Below are 16,823 nucleotides of genomic sequence, written 5' to 3' on the forward strand. Positions count from 1 at the left end.
ATACAAGAATTGTCAAGAAATACAATTGATGGTACAATTGATGGTACATAATACCCATCAATTTTGTATTGATGGGTACAGAGGGGGGCGCATTCCTATGGGAGAAGCATTTCCTAAATAACATGGGAGTCTCAGAGCAAAATGGAGTCTGTTTGGTCATTGTCATAGCCTGGCCTATAACTTTTCCATGGAGTCAAATCTGTCAGCCCGTTACAGGAGGACAAGGACATTAAGTTACTAACTTGGAAGTGGATTAGGTCCTTAACAGATGCTAAGCCTGCTGGCACATCCAGCAGCTTCCAGGTCAGGGAGAATCAAATTTCTCTTCCTTATATGTTTCCCAATTTGTGGCATTTTGTTACAGTAGCACAAATTAACTAAGAAAATATATTTTATGGGAAGTACTGTGGTAGGCTCCTTGTGGTGACTGGGGGAAGAAAACAAGTAAGACATGCTCCACATACACACTTGCAGAGGCAGCCAGGGCAGGTAAGGCAGACTGACTCATGTTAGAGCTGACTCATGCCAGCTCTTCTCCCATGGGAATGAACATAAAGAGACACAGAAAACTCTTCAGAAAAAAATTCTTGTACTCTTCCTACAAAATACAAAAGTCACTTTTGGTTGTGTAAATACAATAATCATATTCATCAACCTTAAGAATCTGAAATCATGGCACAGTGGCACATGCCTGTAAGCCCAGAGCCTTGGAAGGCTGAGGCAGGAAGATAACAAGTTTAAGGCCAGCTCAGCAACTTAGACCCTAAGCAATTTAGTTAGAACCTGTCTCAAAAATAAAAACAAATGATTATAAAGGGTTGGAGATGCGACTCAGTGGTTAAGTACCCGTGGATTCAATTCCTGGTACCAAAAAAAAAAAAAAAAAAAAAAAAAAAAAAGAATTTGAAATACTTTCTGTGATTGGATAGAGACCAAGAAAAGAAAAGAAAGGTAGATTATGCAGGTCTAGGAAGACTTCAGACCAGAGCAAATCAAACCCATGGCCCCTTCCCATTAGGTGCTCAGAACTATGAGACATGCTGATGAGGCTGATGTTTTCAGATACTCAGAGTTCTCTGGTGGGCATGGACCTTAAAGAGCCCAAGGAACACTTGAAAAACAGAACCTGCAGTAGGACCTTCGTCCCACATGTCTCCAGGACCCCTCTCATGAAGGCAACCTCCCAAGTAAAACCTGAAATCACAGCTGCCCAGGTGCCTTGTGCAGGAATCATGACTGGTGTGACAGGTCATCAAAAGCAGCACTGTCACAGCAGTGGAAGCCACAGAATTTGAAAGCCAAGGCAACTGATGGGCAGGTCACATGACTTGGCACCAGTAAGCACTAAGCAGGCAGCCACGTGGCAATGGAGTTCAGAGCTGGTGCTGGGTTCCCTGCCAACGTGGAAGTGTGAACAAGAGCCTCTTTTGGCATGAAAAGGGGTGTCATTATATGTGTGCCCCAACAGTGAAGTGTACCAGACTGTTATACAGGCACATGCCCAGAACACCAGCCAAAAAAACCATGTGAGGATGCAGCCCAACTACAGAAGTCTGAAGTCTGAAACTAGTGTAGAGAAACATTCCAGAGGCAGTCTTCACAAACTCCACAGAAACAACCTTAACTGACAGAATAAACAGAAATAAAGAATGGCTGTTTTTCAATAATTCTGTATTCTGCACTGAAAACACTGTAGGTAGAATTACATTAGCTCTGGCAATGAGGTGCTATGAGTCCCTCCATCTACATTTTAGAAGCCAAATTTATCAGTATTATGAAATTCAGGCACTTTAGTTCAAACTGTAAAATTAAATTTTAAAAGATAATGTCCAGATTCTAGACAGGAAGGAAGTCACCCCCAAGGCATTATGCCCAAGTATGACACGCACCAGCTCTGTCCAGAAGGGGTGCTGAATTCTATGTGTGCTGGAGGACACAACAGAAGGCCTGGGGGCTTGTGGCTCCTCCTCTAGAATTTCAAATCAATTATGAGCCACGAACAAATCCATTCCCCATTACTTTTATAGAACTAGATCCTTCAAAAACAGCTAAATTAAAACAAAGGTGAAGACAAAAATGAAATGAAGCACACACACATTCTTTCAAGCAGTCACGACCGACTCCTGACTCAGGGGCCACTGCATTCCATGCTGTCTCTCCAACATCAATCTTTGGCTGTTGTCTCACTATTGCTCAGGAGCGGGGAGCTTGTCTAATCTACCCTGTCCTGTTCTGGGACAAACACAGTCTCTCCTCTAAAACCCAGAGTCCTGCTGCGAAGCGTTCTTCTACTCAATATCTGATTCCAAGCCAAGTTCCATCATCTCCACCTCATTCTGTAAGCTTTGGACTGCTCTATTATGATGGACTGGGACAGCTCCTTCCCCATGGGCCCCACCGGCATCCCAGAGGCACTTTAAGGAAGTATTCTTATGTACCTGTCATGGACAGACATGATACACAGAAACAACGAGGCCTATGGACAGGGTCCTTACCTAGATTTGCAGGGAAACGTTCAGTGCTCCCTGTGCTGGTACAGTCTCCTCGTATTTTCGAAAACTTTGTCTTCACCCATGCCCTGGCTCAGAGCTCCCTTTCCTCCTGAGTGGAAGGCAGTTATTGTGTCTCCACAGTGCTGACACCCTGCACAAAGCCATACCCAACTTAACTTAGCACTTGGAGAAGCCTCCTGCTGTTGCTCGCTTGGTGGCTGTGCTCTCTGACCCACTGAGTCTTCTTCAGGCAGTGCCCTCCTGGCTATGCTGAAGGGTGGATTTCTAGCTCCATTTTTCATCAACTTAGTCCCATCTGCTTTGATCTTCCAGAAGTTCCTCCAACTGTCTTGTCCACCACTGGTATGTTCTGTGAACTTTAGGTTGTTATTTTTATACCTCTCTTTTCAGCGGGATTTTGGGAACAAAGGACTATAACATTTCCTTAGTACATATTAAAAAGCAAAAGTTCTTATCTGAATTTGCTAACCTTTTGTAAATGGCTATATATTATTAGTGTAATAAACCTAGGAACTGTTTGGAAAATAAGAAAATGCATGAAGGGTCAGCACTCCAACCTCAAGATACCCATCCTGAAGTCAGCTTCTGTTTGGCATGATGGATTCCTGAAGACAGTCAGGAAGAATACCTTGGTCTTGACAAAGTCAGTTTTTTTTTTGTTTGTTTGTTTTTTTCTTTTTTTTTTTTTTTTTTGGTATTTAGGTTGAAAATGAGAAAAGAAAAATCCTGCAAATCTTGGTTCATGTACTGTCATTCTATACAACTCTCCATGTATTTTATCCAAGTTAGAACACATTCACCTATTGGACTGGATGACTAGGGAAAAAGCATTTAGAAATCTCACTAAGCCACCAATATGTCTGGCTGATGATTATCCATGGCTATAACTACAGATGAAGGAAGACTCAAAATAATTAAAAGCCCAATTCCTAACTTTGGGAATTTACTTTGGTGCTGGGAACCTTAGTGAGCAAAGTAAAAGGGATTATTCAACTATCACTGTGTAGCAAAACCTATTATTCAAATCAAGGTAAAATTCTCCATCTCCCATGAATCTCATGCTGGTGTCCATCGATCCTTTATGCATGCTGGTCACCCACACAGAACACTGTCTTCTCTTCTTAACATCTCTCTAAATCTTACCAACTGTTATGATCATTCAGGAGATAATACCATATAATTAATTACTTATAAATAAAGGAAAATTAGGACCTTCACATATTCAAAGTAAAAAAATTAGAGCTCAGAAGAAAATATATGCAAACATCTGAACACAGAATAAAGTGAAAGTATAAAATCAATGGAAGAAATCATAAATTATCACTAGACTTGAAAACAAGTTTTCACACATTAAAAATAACCACTGAACCTCAACTGACAAGCAATAAACTGAACTCCTGTTCAAGAAACCACACAGGAAGATAACTTTTTTTAAAACTCCCCTCTCCAGAGGCTTCAGAGAACACCTAAAGATTGTTCACATGCAGCAGCAAAACAAAAAATATTAGTCAAACATGTCTTGATAAGGGTTTTCAGAGGTTTCTTTTCAGGGTTTCTGCTTGTTATTACTACTTAATTCTATAACTTTTCATAAGGTATTTTAAATGCTAGCAATTTTGTTCAACAAATGTTTTCACTGCATCCCAATTGCATGCCAAGGACTGTACTGGGTGCTAAAAATAGACAGGGTCCTTCTCATCACAACACTTCAGACTAGTGGAAGACAAACATTAATCAAGCGATCATGCAGATTGTCGTTAAATAAAGATATAGATCACTATTAAAAGGGACTCCATCTATTGTGGATCCCAGGATGTGTACCCCTCTGATATTGTGTGTGTGTGTGTGTGTGTGTGTGTAAATACACATACATTATACACACAAGCACACATGCTGTAAGCTCTTTTAACAGCAGGAACTGTAAGCTCTTTTAACAGCAGGAACTATATCTTAATTTTTTTTATCTTTCTACATCTCACAAAATGTTTTATATATTTATTAAATAACTTATTCCCATTAAAATTTGCAGCTATCCTTATTATCCAACCTTTTTTTCAATGAACTCAGCTTTAGAATGTTCCATATTTTAAAAGTTTAGATACACTTTTATTTTTAAATAACTTATAAAGAAATCTTACTAAGTTATGAGGTGATCTCATGATCAATCTTATCAGATTTAAGGTAGAATACTAGTTAAGCATAAAGGAATGGCATTTACTTTTCTTATAAAAACTATTCACATAACTTATGCACTAAAATAATGTAATTAAAATTTTTTGCTCCACTAGACCTACCGTTATGTGAAATTTCTGCCCTTGGACAGCTATCATGAGTTTGCAAACTCTTGCTGGTCTCCTCAGTGGTGTAGAAGTCTTCTGAAGAGCAAGGGCTGGTGAAATCATCTAAATACTTCAGTTCTGAGATGCTTTCATGGCAACTACTTTCACTCATTTCAGCAGGAATACCATAATCTGTGGTTCTGACCTGCCAATCATCTATTTCTTTATTTACAATTCTGTCAGCAACAGCATCCTGTGGGAAAACACATTGACTTTGGACTCTGGTTTCCAGTTTTCCTTCCGAAATATTTGTAGGATTCAATCTTCTTGGAATAATGAACTCTGCAGAACTCATAATTCTTCCCGATGAACCACTGCTGGTTCTGTTTTCACCACAATCAGTTGTCTTTTTTCTTCAGTTGTGCTGGGCTCATCAAAGACTTCACCAATTTGCCTTGAGATATCACTATTTTCAGCAGAAGATACATCTGAATCTAAATACTTATCTCTAGGCAGCTGATGTGGCTTCTGACTTTGGTCTGCAAAGCTTAATACTTTAGAGGATGGAATTCTGAATTTTGTACTTGTACCCAACGTTTGTGCTTGCATTTTTCTGTACTATTCTCTCTTTTCATGTACTATTAACCTGTCAGAATTTGACTGCCTTAAACAGAGTCTGAGTGTATTTTTTAGGTCATAAAGTAGACGCCCCCTAATCACCCTTTTTGACAGTTGCCACTGTTTTCAAAATATTTACCTTTCTTAAGGTTTTCAACTTGGTTCTTTTTACACTGAAGGCTCACTGACTTTTCATGGTCCCCTAATGAAAACTTATCCTTCTTAGATTCAGACTGACACATGGATTTGGCACAAGGTTCTGGCACCTCCTTATCCTCGGTTCTATACAACCAGGCTAAGTGGGGATGCACACGAGTTGGACTCGCCATGGGTTGGTTGTATAACAAGGACAGCTCAATTAACAAAGCATTCAGCAAAGGAAGCTGCCTTATTGTACTGATTGTATTTTGCTCAGTTTGAGGGCATGTAGATTCATTATGGGCTCCTACATCCTGACTCCCTGGTGGACTCAAAAGCACCGCAGGAGTCTCCTGTTGCAGAATATGTACCTTTTGGAGGGCTCAGATGTGTTGGAGGGTTTACAAGTACTTTTTTCCGGCAAGGCATCACCCAGCACCTCAGGTCCGTCCCTTTGGGGCTCAATGGTGATTTTTACGCCTGCAGGAAGCGTCCTTTCTTGGGTCAAGTGAGTGTAATACAGAGGAGGAGGGCAAAAGGTGTTGGTTTCTGGGAGCAGCTCGGCGTCTTCCTCGCTGGAGGTGCTGATGGTGCTGACACTGCTGTCCGCAGCCTCCGCGGAGCCCAAGCGGGCAGGGCTGGGGCCTTCTTCCCCCGCCGCGGCGGGTTCGAGGGCAGAGGGGGCCGCGTCCTGGGGGACGAGGTCCGGGGCCGAACCGGCGGGGTCCCGGGGGCGCTGTCCAGGGTCTGGTCAGCGAAGTCACGGGCGCCCAGGGCCTAGCCGGCGGGGTCACGGGAGTGGCCGCAAGCTCCGTCAGGCGGCAGAACAGCGCCAGCTCCCCAATGCGCCGACCCGCCGGGTCCATCCAGCTGGGCGAAAGGAAGTCGCAGGCGCCCAGAAGGCGCGGCGCAGGCGGCCCGGGCGGGGCGCGCAGCCACGGGCGGCGCAGGGCGGCGCGGCGGGACGCAAGCGGAACACGCAGGCCTTGCTGCGCCGAAGCCCAGGGCGCCGCCGGGCAACGAGGTGGGCCTGGCGAGGGCGCGCACCAGAAATGGCGGGAAGTCCAGCAGCCTGAAGGCCACAACGGGGGCCAGACGGCGGCGGGGCTTCCAGGCGCACCTAGTCCACCAGCAGCTCCAGCGCGAAGAGCCGCTCAACCGCCATCGTAGTTGCCAGGCAGCGCCGCCGCCAGAAGTGGCGGGCGCGCGCTATCGCAAGAGTCGAGGAGGCGAACGGAAGTCTCGCGAGACTGGGTCTGCCTGCTGCCAGGTCCCAGGGCAGAAGGCAAGGGAGCGGGGTCAGGGTCGCTGGGTGGACCCCGAGGCCTGGGGCAGAGCAGGCTTATCACGGCAGGTTTCATGTAACCCGGGGTCGGGCCGGACGCTGAAGTGAGCAGGGCCCTCCGTGACCCCGCAGGACCGACGGCGCGCGGACAGCCGCCATCGGGGAGCCCCTTCCCACCCAGGCCCCACCGCCCGCGCTGCCTGCGCTGCTGCAGCTGGCATCCCGGGTCGGTGTGGAACAGCCACCCGAGTCAGAACTCATGTCCACCCTGAAGTCCGACCAGTGACCTGCGAGGTGTGTTCAGCCACAACCCGAACTCCAGGATCCTGTGAGGTCTGTTCAGCCAGCATCCCTCACCCTCCAGGATACTGCGAGGTCTGTTCGGCTAGCATCACTTACCCACCAGGGGTGCACACCCACCTCAGTGAGGCAGTCGGGACTGGAAGGGCTTGCTACCAGGAGCTGAGGAAAGAAGAGCCTGTGTGGAGCTACTTAGGAGGAAATGGAGTTCAGTCTCCTTATTTAGGAATACAGACAGTTCCCAACTTCAATTTGACTTGTTTAGTTTTGATCCTACAATAGTGAGAAAGTTTGCCCATACAACTATCAATTACATAAAACATTCGGTGCTTGATTATAAACTGGGCCTTGCCTTAGAGGATTTTGCCCTACTGAGGTCCTCTGTTGGTAAGTTACAGTGCTGCAGGTTAGAAGTGACGTTTTCAGCATACAGTGAGTACCTAAGAAGGTAACTTCATAGTGAGTTGAGGACTGCCTGTTCTCTTGACACTAGTGCTTCCATTCCCCATGTAAAAGTATATAACAAGAAGGTGAGGATGTAATAAATAGCTAAATTAAGAGAATTCCAAGAGGAAAATTTTTAAAAGATGGAAACAATCTGCAGTTTTAATATCAAAAACATGAAACAGCAAAGTCAAAGCCCTCAACTATAGTTTAAATCCTCTGTCAGATGCTGGCTTGCTGTGACAAGTTGGGAACCTCACCTCTGAAAATTCCTGGAGAAACAAGCTACAGCAGCTCCCTTGTGCTCCATGGATTCCCAGAGGCTTGCATTTCAAGGCTCCAGACCACATTATATTCCTGGAGTGAAGATTTCTGTTAGGAGAAGCAGATACCTCTGGTCTTCATTCAGAACCCCAGATAAAAGCCTGCCCAGAAAGACATCCCTTATCCCAAGACATGATTGGAGGCTTCTGGAATCTAAGCCACATGTCCTCTTTTCTACCTGGTTTGCACCCTCACACACCTAAACACGGTGAAAACCAGAACCATAATAACATCGCCTTATATTCTGTTGTTGGTAAAGATGAGATGACTTTGTCTTCAGTTAACCTGTCTGGTGTTAAACACAGATCTTTTCATTCCCAGTCTTTTCCTCCTGTTTTTCAGTTTCTGGCAAGGAGGAAGTAATAGTTTTTCCATATGCTGTCATTAAACTAATTTAACATCCCACAACTCTGCTGGAGTTACCATTAGAACATGATTGCTACTTTCTTTTTTTTTTTTTTTTTCTTTTTTTATTTTAATTAAAAATCATAAATTTACATAGGGCAATGTTGTTTGATTCATTCTGTTATTTTTTCCCTTCCCCGCTCCCCTCCCACCCCTCTTTTCCCTCTATACAGTCCTTCCTCCATTCTTACCACCCTCCTTATCCCTAACCCTAAACCTAACCCTAACCCTAACACTAACCCCTCCTATCCCCCCCCCCTTATATGTCCTCATCTGCTTATCAGTGAGATCATTCATCCTTTAGTTTTTTGAGATTGGCTTATCTCACTTAGCATGATATCCTCCAGTTTCATCCATTTGCCTGCAAATGCCATAATTTTGTCATTCTTCATGGCAGAGTAATATGCCATTGTATATATATGCCACAGTTTCTTTATCCATTCATCAATTGAAGGGCATCTGGGTTGGTTCCACAATCTGGAAATAGTGAATTGAGCAGCTATGAACATTGATGTGGCTGTATCTCTGTAGTATGCTGATTTTAAGTCCTTTGGGTATAGGCCAAGGAGTGGGATAGCTGGGTCAAATGGTGGTTCCATTCCAAGCTTTCTGAGGAATCTCCATACTGATTTCCAGAGTGGCTGCACTAGTTTGCAACCCCACCAGCAATGTATGAGTGTACCTTTTTCCCCACATCCTCACCAACACCTATTGTTGCTTATGTTCTTGATAATCGCCATTCTAATTGGGGTGAGATGAAATCTTAGGGTAGTTTTGATTTGCATTTCTCTTATTACTAGAGATGTTGAACACTTTTTCATATATCTGTTGATTGCTTGTACATCTTCTGTGAAGTGTCTGTTCATTTCCTTAGCCCATTTGTTGATTGGATTATTTGTATTCTTGGTGTAGAGTTTTTTGAGTTCTTTATAGATGCGGGATATTAGCGCTTTATCTGAAGTATGAGTGGCAAAGATATTCTCCCACTCTGTAGGCTCTCTCTTCACATTACTGTTAGTTTCCTTTGCTGAGAGAAAGCTTTTTAGTTTGAATCTATCCCAGTTGTTGATTCTTGCTTTTATTTCTTGTGCTACGGGAGTCCTGTTAATGAAGTCTGCTCCTAAGCCAACAAGTTGAAGGTTTGGACCTACTTTTTCTTCTATAAGATGCAGGGACCCATTCACAATAGCATAAAAAAAATAAAATAAAATACTTGGGAATCAATCTCACAAAAGAGGTGAAAGACCTCTACAATGAGAACTACAGAACACTAAAGAAAGAAATTAAAGAAAACCTTAGAAGATGGAAAGATCTCCCATGTTCTTGGATAGGAAGAATTAATATTGTCAAAATGGCCATACTACCAAAAGTGCTATACAGATTCAATGCCATTCCAATTAAAATCCCAATGATGTACCTTACAGAAATAGAGCAAGCAATCATGAAATTCATCTGGAAGAATAAGAAACCCAGAATAGCTAATGAAATCCTCAGTAGAAAGAGCGAAGCAGGGGGTATCACAATACCAGATCTTCAACTCTATTACAAAACAATAGTAACAAAAAAATCATGGTATTGGTACCAAAATAGAAAGATAGATCAATGGTACCGAATAGAGAACACGGACACAAACCCAAATAAATACAATTTTCTCATACTAGACAAAGGGGCCAAAAATATGCAATGGAGAAAAGATAGCCTCTTCAACAAATGGTGCTGGGAAAACTGGAAAACCATATGCAACAGAATGAAATTAAACCCCTATCTCTCACCTGCACAAAACTCAAAATGGATTGCTACTTTCAATATAATAAGAAATAGCTTTTGAATTCTAACAGAACTAAGGCTCAGCATTATAGTTTAAATGAGCCTATAGAAATTGTTACTGGAAATTCACTCACTAAGGAAGGGCAAGTACAGGCTGCCAAGTGAGCAGGAATGCAGGAGCTGAGGTGGGGGTGGAGAGTAAACAAGGGATCCATTACTGACTGGAGGGAAAGAGTGGCCTACACCCTACTGCTACGTCTGCCAAAAAGGAAGGGGAGAGTGAAATTGTGCAGCACCTCAAGGGATTGGAAAGCATGGGTTCATTGATAAGCCAAATTGTATGCATGACTGAAAGGAGGAGTCATGAAAACAAAGACTTATTGGCAAGAAGTGTAGCATGGTGGAATCAGCACAGGCTTCAGGTTTAAAAGTCTTGGGTTAAAATACCAGCTTTCTCACTGTTCATAACTATAATTTGAGCCCAGGTTTACAAACTCTGGGAGCATCCTCTCAGATTGTCTCATACTTCCTCAGGGCATGCTGTAAGTGCAGATTATTGGGTCCCCTTCCAGAGATGTCTGTTCACTTAGTCTAACATCACTGTTATCAAGGGAGCCCTGTTCTGTTGTTTGAGCATGACCACCCACTTCCTGGCATATTGTCAATGACTAGGTTACTGTTTAACAGCTCTCCAGCAAGCAGAATGGTATTGCAATCCTGCCAGCAAATATCTGAAAGGTGTATACAGTCATAGCTCATTTCACACCTTCAAGGGGAAGTGGAAGAAATGAAGTGGTGTTTGTTAGCTACAAAGCACCACTATCAACATGCTTGCCCAAGCCTGAGGAAAATGTTAACATATAGGAAACTGACAATATCCAATTCAAAAATATATTTTGTGGCACAAAGGTACAATAAAACAAGGAAGCAAAGAAGCTGACAGGGGAGGTGGTATGTTCAGTAAGAAAAGTGACCCTGCTTAAACAACTGGTCAAGACTGTGACAATGGCTCAAAGAGAGAAGGGCTGCTCCAAATTTAGCCTTAACAAGAGACACAACCTCCAAATGTGGATGTGTGTACCCTCTTCAAGCTCTTAAGCCACCTGTGTTGGGGGCTATGCCATGCAGACTACACTAAGATGGCGCCTGGCAGCCAGCCAGAAGTTGTTTTGATCACATCAGCAAGTGAGGAAGTTGGTTAACATAAACACACTCAGGTGCTTTATCATTGGCCGTATTCAAGTGAGTCCACGCACACAACACACATGTGTTCCTAAGTGCTCCTGCGCGTGCCTGCTCATTTTGACCTTTGCCGTGATTGGGCAGCTGGCTCCTTGCCTGATCTTCACTTAACTGGCGTGGCCCTACCCTCTGCCTCCTAGGGGGAATATAAGCAGGCAGTAGGCAGAAGGCAAAAAGCAGTAGGCAGAAGGCAGAAGGCAGATGGCAGATCACAGAACGGAGGACTAAGAACACACCTCTCGGTCGCAGATCACAGATCACAGTACATGGGACACACCACTAAGAAGCACCTCCTGATAGCACCTTTAGCATGCACCTTTAGTTTGCAGGATGCAGGATGCACCTCTAAGAAGAAGCAGCAGAACTCTAAGAAGAAATAGATCTCTGAAAGCATAGCAAGCCTCTTTCTGTAAAACTCCCTCTCAAAGCCTATCTTCGTCTAAAATCAAGCAAGCCTCTCTTCCTCTATAAGCTAGAGAATAAGCAAGCAAGCAAGAAAGCAGCTCAGGAATAGAAGTGGTTTATTTCCAGTCCACCTCCGATAAATACTCGCGAGATTGTTGCTGCAGGTGGTAAAAAATATCCATGGGATTGTTGCTGCGGGCGGCAACACACCTGAACAAGTGACCTGCTTATGACAGTGGCACAGTTTGACTAGAGACTGGTATTAGATGATACAAAGGTATTGTTAGAGGACGAGCATGTGAGTGTCCTGAAGTTTCTTTAAGAAAACATGCTTGCACCTAAGAGATGCAAACTGAAGTAGGGGGAAAGAAGTGGCTGAGCCAGGAGCTGGCTTTACAATATCTCAGGATAGAAGGGAAAATGGAAGGCAGACCTTGCCAGGGCTTGATGATTCCTGAATCTGTGTGAGGGGATGGGGGCCAGAGTTGTTCTCTTCTATACATGCGTGTGTGTGTGTGTGTGTGTGTGTGTATGCGTGTGAATCTTTTCATAAAAGGTCATTGCATGTTCTTTCAGTGGTGTCAGATCAGCCATAAAAGACTGAACATCCAGCATGTTGGAGTGCAGACTGTGCATCAACCTGTATCTCTGAGCAGCTGATTGGTGCATAATGATGGCACCAGGGAAAACGCTGTTTCCCTGCTGCAGCTGTGAGCTGCTGGTATACCTAGAGTCCAGTTGTGACAGCTGTCCCAGGTTGCCATTTACAATAAAGGGCATCTGTAAGTGGGCCATCTGTAAATGACATCCCTCCTATTAAAAGGTCTTACAGGCCAAGCACATCTGGTGGTCCTTCTGCCCTGGCCTCGGTCCCCCGTGACAGGCACTGTAAGAAGAGGGCATGAACCTCAACTAGGCTGTGCCTGGACATGGCCCTAAGGAGGTGCTCATTGTACCACACCAGAACCCACAAGCCTCCTCCACTGTGCTCCCCCAGTTTGCCTCTGCTTTTTCTTTATCTCTTTAACTGCTTTCATAACTCATTTGTTCTACCAACTGCTTACAATTCTTTTTAGTTAACTCATAACTAATTTGGGGTGTTTGTGTAAATGATGATCATTTCTCTGAAATAGCAATTAAAATACTTAACAAAGTATTTAAAATGCTTCTTCCGCAAGGAGAAACAAGTATTGTATTTCTTTTCGTAGAAGGATTGGAAGAAATGTCCCCAGCCTCACCCTGAAATTTCACTGTTCCTGAGTGTTCTTCTTTGTTCTTTTGATTTCCTGATTTTCCCTGCAGAAAACTGGATGGCCTATTTTTTGATATTTTGTTTCCAGTAGCATATTTGTCCTTAGGAAAATGTTGACTGTGTCTTTGATTCTTACTTAGACTTCTAATGATATTTGATTCCAGATGATATCTGTCTGACTCCTAAAACCTCATTACCTACAAATCACTAAATTAATGAATTTGTAATAAGCTGGAAGAGTTAGAGGTAATTTGGAATTTTTGTCTTTCTTAGTTTTATGAATTCAACTAATGAATACAATGCTGGGTGCTTGAATGAATAAAAGAAAAGACGTGTGACCTGTTCTATATGGCTGCTTCTCTGAAACCCGTAAGTTCCTTATAGAAATTTGAAGGCAGGCAGCATGGTTCTGATTGGAGGCCAGGCTGCCTCCCCTGGACACCAGTGGCCACCTATGTAGTCAATGGCCCGGATTTTTGACCAAGCTTCTTTCCAACTGTCGCAGCGCAATGGCACGTCCAAGTTGGTCAGTTTTCAGACTTGATGTGTGTCCATCAGGACAGGGTTCTGGTCACAGCTCGCAGGACCTAAAATGAGGAAGCTTATCTGATATGATTTGGAGTCCTGGGTCTGCACAAAACCTGTATTCAAGTTATCCCTTTACCCCCTCAGGTCACAGGAGGAAGGTGGCTTCCAGTCAGTGTCTGGCTGTGTCCTTTTCTCCCTTCCAGGCAGTGGCACTCTGGAGTCAGTGCCGTGGAGGCTGGCATAGCTGTGCCAGGGAGGAGAGTCTGCTTAAGTGCAGGGCTACCTCTCCCCTCTGCTGCATGCTCATCTGGAACCTGTCCACACGCTGTGCATGGGAACGACAAGGGAGTCTGCTTGGACCTGGTTCAAGCTCGCTGCAGACAGGCACAGCCCTGGCAGATGCCGGCGCCGGCCTGCCAGAACCACAGCAGCGGCCCAGCATCACAGAGGCTTCCGAATGCGGATGGATGGTGAGCTCACCGTGCACCCTGTGCCCACAGGCTCTGCCCAGGAATCCCTGAGGAGTCGCACTGCCAGCTCTCTCTGCTCTGTCCCAGGAGGCCCTCTTTGGCAGAAGCAGTGGCCAAGCAGGGTAACTCAGGGGGACCTGGCAGGACTTCTCCCAGTTCCTGCTCACCTGTGCTGTCCTGGCAGCTCTGGGAGCCACAGGGGGTATGGTGGGAATGCAGGAGGGAGCTCATCCTGGCCCCAGAGCCTGCTGCCTCCACACTAGCATGACCACAGCATCATCAGGGAGGTCCTGCCAGCAGAGAGGGTGCCAGCTGGGGTCAACTGGTTTGGGATTGTTTCAGGGGCAGCCAGGCCTCTTGGCCCTGTCTCCAGGCCCTCCAGGCTCTGGGCAAGGGCCCCTGACCCATCTTGGCCATGTTGTCCTCATAAGCTGCTAATAGGTTACCCCTGAGGGTGGAGACCATCTCTCTATTTAGGAACAAAGCCCAGCAGGAGAGACACCCATGAGGTTGAGTAGATTAATAGGACCCCAGGTCATGGTAGCCTGGGATGGAGGCTTCTCCAGACAGAGGATCACTATAAGGGAAGGGTCTGGTGCCAGGGGAAGACAGAGGTGGTAGCAGGACTGACCAACTGACCTCCTGCCCACTTCAGGCCTCCAGGGATATGGGTGCCCTCCTGGCCTTTGCAGAGCTGCATCTGACCTCCCATTTGCCTAGCACTTCTCCTGGCAGAGTGCTCTTCCTACCCTCTCCCTAGTCTGCAGCAGCTCCTGTGCCAGAGCTTGGGCTACTTCCAGGTTGTGGACCTCCCAGTCTCTTTGTCAGATGAAGTCCCGTTTGGACCCTTGACTTATTTGTCCCAGGCACTGGCCCTTGGCATACTTGGGCTCTGTCCATGGGGAGCTTAGCACCATCTGTTTTCCCAGGCAGCTTGGCACAACTGGCCCAGTGCCTCCATGTGTCCCTGGTCTGCCTCCTCTAGAGCCTGCCAGGTGACCAAGGACAGACAGACATCGCTCACTTGGTCACCAGCCAGCAGAGCAGGCCCAATTTCCTCTGCAATTTTCCTGGTGGTGCATTTCGGTGCTCCTGTGTGCCAGAGCTGGAGAAGTACAGGCAGCATGGAGGCAGGGAGTGCTTGCAAGTTTGCACAGCAGGTGGAACATGGAGAGCTCTGCACCTGGAGCCCATGAGTCTTTGTCACCCCACCTACATGGCCCCTCACAGCCTCAGAGACCCAGGGTACAGATTGAGGTGCCGGCAGACAGGGCTTGAGGTCAGGAAATAGGCAGAAACCCCTGCTGGGTGGCAGCAACCCTTCCCTCATTGGTTCCGCATCTCATGGGCATTTTAAGTTCCACTTGCTAAGGCAGGGTTTTCAGACTGGCACTGGGGATCCCACCCTGTTCTCAAGGCTCTCTTGGTGCAGAGATAGACCCAGAGAGACCCCATACAAACTCCCATTGGGGTTATTAAGCTCATTAAGTTTCCCCAGCTGCACTCCTGCAAGAGAGGAATGCAGCATTTCCAGGATGTGCTCCAGGCAGTTGTGGTGGCACCGCCTGAAGCCCCAGTGTTTTAGCCAGCTTTGTCACCACTGTGACCCAAAGACCTACAGGAACAACTTTAAGGAGGAAAAGTTTATTTGGATCTTATGGTGTCAGAGGTCCTAGTCCATGACCACAGATTCCATTATCTGTGCCTGAGGTAAGGCAGAAGGTCATGGTGGAAGGATATGGCAGAGGAGAGCAGCTGAGGGCCTGGCCATCAGCCATCAGGAAGCAGAGAATGAGCACAGCTCAGAAAGTAAGACCCATATGCCACGCCCCGTGACCCAGCTCCTCCAACCACCCTCACCTGCCCACAGTCACACCGTTAGTCCCTAGCAAAGGACCCATGCACTGATTAGGTCACTTCACCTCTAAGTCTTCTTATGTTGTCTCCCACACAAGCTTTGGGGGACACTTCACCTCTGAACCTTAACACCTACTCACTCTAGAAGCTGAGGCAGGAGGATCAGGCAAGCCTAGGAGTTCAAGGCCAGCGTGGGCAACATGGCAAGACTCTGGTTGAGAAAGTGCTCTAGCCAAGTGGAGAAAGGACATCATGGCCTGCCCTGCATGCTGGAGCCTCCCTGAACTCAGCATACTGCAAGTTCAGAAAACCAACACAGGACCAAGGACTCCTGCTCCCCTGGGTTTGCCAGCATCCTCCTAGGTTAACTGGTCATGAAAGACCTCCACACACTTGCCCACCCAGACCCATTGCACATTTAACCCTCTGAGTCTCCCATTACCCATTTCCCCTTCTTGCCAGGCAAAGGAACCTGGATTTTTTGCCTCAGGTAGACTAGAGAATGCACTCTTCAACCTCCCTTGCAGGCAGCGGTGGCAAGCAATATAATTCTGCCCAGCAAGATGTTCAGATGTGTCCTCTGGGCTCTTGAAAGATTTGATTTCCTGACATTAGTGCCAATACCCTCCTCATTTCTTCTATCATGCTGTTGGGCATGTGGGTGTGAAACCTTTAGTAACAGCAGCCATTTGTCAATGAGGAAGGAGTGACCTGGAAAGCCAAAGACCTTAGCTTTGGGCCACTGTACCAGCATGAGCAAGTTGGATTTCTCCTTAAGTGATAGTGAATAAACCCCTGTGTTGTTCAAAAATATTGTTTTATGAGACTCCATTATTGACAACTGAAAGTAATTCCTAACTAGTACCTACAGAACACACCTCTGAGACCATCTAATGGGAGCCTCTCCATCTGAGCCTGAACTGAGATATGAGCATGGCTCTCCTTTTCCTAAATGAAAAAGTCATGATCAGAAGGGCTATCACCGTTTCCCAGGGT

The 16,823-nt window shown here is 45.7% G+C and overlaps 1 pseudogene across 1 annotated transcript; it reads right to left on the bottom strand.

The window, feature by feature from the left end:
- Window positions 1-4,479: 4,479 nt before the first annotated feature.
- LOC306641350 (microtubule-associated protein 10-like) lies at window positions 4,480-5,977 on the bottom strand (annotated as a pseudogene). Its single transcript has 2 exons — window positions 5,960-5,977; window positions 4,480-5,901 (listed from the first exon to the last, which is right to left on the bottom strand). The product of its transcript is annotated as a microtubule-associated protein 10-like (transcript).
- Between the last annotated feature and the right edge of the window lie 10,846 nt (window positions 5,978-16,823).

This window comes from Sciurus vulgaris (genome assembly GCF_902686455.1).
Source record: "Sciurus vulgaris genome assembly, chromosome: 12".
Lineage (NCBI taxonomy): Eukaryota > Metazoa > Chordata > Mammalia > Rodentia > Sciuridae > Sciurus > Sciurus vulgaris.